The sequence below is a fragment of the Peromyscus eremicus genome, chromosome 6 (assembly GCF_949786415.1).
Source record: "Peromyscus eremicus chromosome 6, PerEre_H2_v1, whole genome shotgun sequence".
In the NCBI taxonomy this organism is placed as follows: domain Eukaryota; kingdom Metazoa; phylum Chordata; class Mammalia; order Rodentia; family Cricetidae; genus Peromyscus; species Peromyscus eremicus.
In genome coordinates, this window is record NC_081421.1 from 29,596,160 (window position 1) to 29,602,169 (window position 6,010).

A 6,010-nucleotide genomic window follows, 5' to 3' on the forward strand; every position below is an offset into this window, starting at 1 on the left:
TTTGGTAGCCATTCAGAATTCTATAATTGTCGATCCTTCAGATGGTATGTGACCTGGACAAACAGCTCATTATTGTTTGTATTCTGACAAATAAATCTTGCCTAGGGATCAAAGGGCAGAGTTAGCCACTAGTTAACCATAGAGGCCAGGAAGTAGTGGCACACACCTTTAATCTTGGCACTTGGGAGAAGGAAGCAGAAAAATCAGGAGTTCAAAGCCACCCTGGGCTACCTGAGATTGAATCAGTCTAAAAAAGAAACAGAGCTGGGCAGTGATAGCTCATGCCTTTAGTCCCAGCACTAGGGAGGTAGAGACAGAAATATAAGGTGGTTAGAGACAGGATCTCCCCCATTCAGTCTGCAGTTTCATAGAGACAGGATCTTGCCCATTTGGTCTGAGACTAAGAAGTCTCTAAGTGGCTGGCTACTCTGCTTCTCTGATCTTTCAGGTTTCACCCTTGATATCTGACTCCAGGTTCTTATTATTAAGACTAATTAGGATAACGCTTCATCTGGCACCCAATGTGGTGCACCATATGTAACAGTTGGGTGCCAAATGAAGTCCTAGATAATTATAATTATAGTTTTCATTAGTTATGATAAAAGATAAATTAGACATAAAACTTTAGATTCACAAAGATAGGATAGATGATAGAATATTTTCTTTAATTTTGCCAAATACAAATAGACTAGATATTGTAACTGTAATTCTTGCTTGATAACTGTTTTTTTGTTTGTTTGTTTGTTTGGTTTGGTTTTGTTTGTTTGTTTGTTTGTTTGTTTCTCAAGACAGGGTTTCTCTGTGTAGCTTTGCACCTTTCCTGGATCTTGCTCTGTAGACCAGGCTGGCCTCAAACTCACAAAGATCTGCCTGCCTCTGCCTCTCCAGTGCTGGGCTTAAAGGCATGCACCACCACCACCTGCAATAACTGTTTTTTATATGTAATTTTACTATGTTAAAGTAGAAACCTTCCTTTTCGATTAGACAGAAAGGAGGAAATGCTGTGGGATGTCTTTCTGTATGCTGTGAGTATGTGTTGCTCTTATTGGTTGATAAATAAAGCTGTTTGGCCAATGGTGAGGCAGAATAAGTTTAGGTGGGACATTCAAACTGAAGACGGAGATGAAGAGGGGGGAAATCAAAGCAGACTCTGCAAGCTTCCCATGAAGCAAGATGTGAAAGAATCAGTAAGCCATGGGCCATTAATAGATTAATAGAAATGGGTTAATTTAAGAGCTAGCTAGTAATAAGCCTGAGTCATTGGCCAAGCATTTATAATTAATATAAGCCTCTGAGTGGTTATTTAAAAGCAGCTATGGGACTGGGTGGGACAGAGAAAAGCCTCTGGTTACAGCTCATTCTTCAGTGACAGGGTCCTAAGAGAAGATAGAAGATAAACAAGACAAAAGCTGGGGTCTGGAGTCTTGCACAAGCTGTGCTTTATACAAAGCAAGTTTATTAAGAAGTACAGCATCATAGCTACTATTTGTAGAAGGAAAATGGCCAAGCTCAGCAGAGAGATAAATCAAACAACATTGGCAAAGAGAACTCAGGATACCACAGACACGTCATAGGATCTTAGCCATAGTACTAATACTGGATCCCCAAATTGGATCCCCAAAAATGACAACCTTAACTCCTTTCAGGCCAAGTCCACTCCTGGACAAGGACACAGAACTAATGATTCCTCTGTCCTTTCATCCAGACCTCTGAGAAAGTCTTCGGTCAGTCTGTCTCCCCACAATGTATTTCAGAGATTATGGATCAATATCTGCAAACTCAGCACACACAAAGCAAGGGCTCTGGTCCTCTGCTTGGTGTGCCTGGACATCTCTTACTCTCAAATACTTGTTACCTCCCCCAAAGACTGAATATTAAGAAATACTATTCTGTATTTCAAACAAAAAATAAGAAAAAAAATTTAAAAGATGACTGTGGGTGCTAGAAGGTAATCCGTGTGGGCTTAATGCTGATTTCAGCTAATAAAGGCAATAGTGGCTGTGGGTGCTTAGTACGAATTCCAAACCAATCCCCTTCTCTTTGGAGCACAGGGTTACTTCATTGGAAATCAGATAGGTACATACCTTTGTGGAAGTCCCTAGAATCCTCCCTACATCCAGCCTCACTGTGAAGTTTCCATACCATTTGAGTCTTTGACCCCCAGCTCCAGGTGTGAGCACTGTTTAGTGTACAGGCATATTTCTCTGAATACTTCTGGATAGGAATAACATTCATAGGTTTGTGTGGTGGTATTGTGTTCCCAAAATATTGTGCACCCTAATAAACTTATCTGGGGTCAGAGACAGAACAGCTACTAGATACAAAGGCTAGAAAATGGTGGCACTCACACCTTTAATCCTAGCACTCCAGAGGTAGAAATCCCTCTGGATCTCTGTGAGTTCAAGGCCACATTGGAAACAGCCAGGCGTGGTGACACACTCCTTGAATCCCAAGAAGTGAGCCTTTAATCCCAGGGAGTGATGGCAAAAACAGAAAGATATATAAGGCATGAAGACCAGAAACTAGAAGCATTTGGCTGGTTAAGCATTTGGCTGGTTAAGCTTTCAGGCTTTGGAGCAGCACAGTTCAGCTGAGAGCCATTCGGATATGAGGACACAGAGGCTTCCAGTCTGAGGAAACAAGATTAGCTGAGAAGTTGGCCAGGTGAGGTTAGCTGTGGCTTGTTCTGTCTCTCTGATCTTCCAGTGTTCACCCCAATACTTGGCTCTAGGTTTGTTTTATTAATAAAGACTCTTTAAGATTCATGCTATAGGTTTGTATTTCTATTTTTCATATCCAGATAGTCTGAACTAGGAGTTGCAAAGGTCCAGGAATATGACCCCAGATTGCAGCAAATCAGAGCCACAACCATGGTCGAACCATGTCTGGAACCCTCCCTATCCCTGTACATGAATAGTGCTCTTAGTGTTAACTTGACATTTTATCCTTGCAGGCAAAAATATGTTAACCAAGACAGTGTAGATCAGGATGCTGAGGGAAATAGGATATTGCTCCCTTTAGACAAAAGCAGATGGAATAGGATGAATGTTATATAGATGGACTAAAGCCACACACCAGAAACTCAGGTAAACCAATCATGAGTGACTACTTTGCCAGAGCCCAGTGTTAGGGAAAGTGATTTCAGACATTAGTCTAGCATGATTACTCTTCCAGTTGTAGATTAACAAGCACTTTTGTGTATGAAAGACATTCTTCAGGTTAGCACTAAAAGTCTTACGGCCCAGGAAAGTCCTCACTCCTAAGCAAATGGAGGCTGGTTCTTCTAATAGAAGGAGATTGTCCTAGAAAGACTGAAAGAACATTATCTGTGTAGACGTTTTCCCCTTTCTACCTTCCCTCTGGACATTCAGGGTGCTCCATGCTGAGGACAGACAGCCCAGTTTTTGTGCCTGTCATGGTGCAGCATGGAAACATCTTTGTCTTCTTCCTGTTCCTGGACCTCAACTGGAAGGCTATCCTCACCCCTAGCAAGCTTTCATCACTCAGCATGATGGAAAGGCCTTTTGAAAATGACTCCTGACCTCAAACACTCATCAGTTGCAGCAGAAACTCCAGGATAGAAGGGGTCAACAAGAGAAGCTTGGCACCATGAGGCAGGGTCAAAGTCCCTGAAGAGGCCAGGGGAGGCCATTGGGAAAGGTGTATCCTCAGTTGCAAGGGAGACCCCAGGATCCAGGACAGTGAACTGACCACCGAAGACAGCAGTATGAATGGAGTGGAGTTGGACTATTAATTTTAACATGAATTCTTAGGAACAAATAAAGGAAGGGCTATGGCTTAAAGTGATGTATTTATGTGTCAAGTTAACAAGGAGTGGAGTGTTCTAGTTAGCTTTTTTGTTAGTTTTATTTTTCTGTATTTTGGTTCTATTTTTATTAGTTCTTTGAGAACTTCATATAATGTGTTTTGATCATATTCAACCCCCTCCCCCAAGTTTTCCCAGAACCACCCCCTCCCCTACCTATGCAATTTTGTGTCTTTTTTGTGAAAACCCTAACAAGACCAATTTATGATACTCAAATATTCTCAGGTATGTGGCCTTCCACTGGAACAATGTTGACTTACCAGGGGCTATGCTCATAGAGAAAACTGACTCTTCCAGAAGCTCACAATTGCCAAAAAGCTTCTCAGCTATAGGAGAGACTTCATGCCCAGCTCCTCCCAACATGCTGGAATTTAATCTGTCTTGGGCTTGTAGTTGTCTTATGCATGCTGTTACAATTATTGTTTAGTCTATATGTGCAGCTTTCATGATGTTTCTCTATGACACTGTTTTCTCGTACTCATTTACCATGTATGGCTCTTACACTATTTATGTCCTATATTCTGCTATTATCTTTGATCCTTGGGAGGAAAGGTGTAGTGATTATGTTCCATTATGGCTGAGCATTCTCTAATCTCTTATTCTCGCACCTTGACCAGGTATGTGTCTCTGTATTAATTGCCATCTACTGAAAATAAAAGCTGAAGAAATTCATTTACATGTGGCTATGAAAAGTGACTAGGAACCTGTTTAATATTATGTCCATGTATCAAAATAATACTAATAGATTCTACCCTAGTGCCTATGACCTGTCTAGCATTGATTCTTGGACCTTGTCTCAGTTAGGGTTTCTATTGCTGTGAAGAGACACCATGACCACAGCAACTCTTCTAAAGGAAAACATTTAATTGAGGTGGCAGCTTACAGTTTCAGAGGTTCAGTCCATTATCATCATGGCAGTCCAGTGACACACTGGGTGGTATCCTCAGCATAGGAACCTCAAAGCCTGCCCCCACAGTGACACACATCCTCCAACAAGGCCACACTCACTCCAACAAAGCCATACATCTTAATAGTGTCACTCCAAATAAGATCATGTGGGCCAATTTCATTCAAACTACCATAGACTCATAATGGTACCAAGTATGAATTTTGTCTTGTGGATCAGGATTTAAAACTAGTTAGAAAGTGACTGTTTAGTCCCATGATGTTCATGACACAGTTATACCAGTGGGCATGTCTTACCAGGTCAGACATTGTTATAATTTATAAGGTTCACAGCAGGGTAGGACTGATAGTCCTTTTCTATTATCATGCACAGCACTATGAAAACTAACCAGCCGTGATGAAGGTTCCAGGTGAGTTCCAGCTTTATTTCTCTATGTGCTATGACTCAGGTATACAGTGCACTCAGCAATAGGGTCTTACCATCAAGGGTAACCAAGAGCATTGGCAATAACTTGTAATGTTTGGAGGGTGGTCTGTGATACCTCACTGTTTGTTTTTAACTTGATATGCCCAAGAGGGAACATCAATTGAGTAATTATCTCCATCATATTGGCCTATACACATATCTATGAGCATTTTCTTTATTGCTAGTTAATATAGGAGGGCCTAGCTTCTGTGAGAGGTGCTTCCCCGGGAGGTGGTCCTGGCTAATGTAGGAAAGCAAACTGAGCATGAGCCAAAGGGAGCAAGCAGTAAGTAGAGTTCTCCTGTGGTTGATGTTTTAAGTTCCTGCCCAGAGCTCATGCCTTTGCTTCCCTTGATGATGTACTGCAAAGTATAATATGAAATCACTTTCCCCTTGGATTGGGTCATTGCTTTGTCACAGCAACAGAGAAACAAAGAAACGAACTAGAACAAGTTATTACTCCAGGCCTTGATTTCATTTATGTTAGGAGTCTGGGGTGCTTAAAATATTCAATTACAAAGTAGGATAGATAGGAAGTTCTTCCTTTCCTTTAAAATATTAGGTTAGTCCCAAACCTCATACTTATTTGTATATTTCTCCCAACACTGGATTGTATGGTTTCTAAAAGTCATAAAGGGTTTCTTCAACATTCTTTCTTTGATTCTTAGTTTAATGCTTGTCCTACTATATGTTTCAATAAGTGAATGGAAGCAAAAAGGGAAAGTTGGTGAGGATAAAAAGGAAAAGAAAAGAGTGTAAGAAAAAGAAAAAGAAGAGAAAAAAGGAAGAAAAGAGAGAAGGAAGGAAAGCTC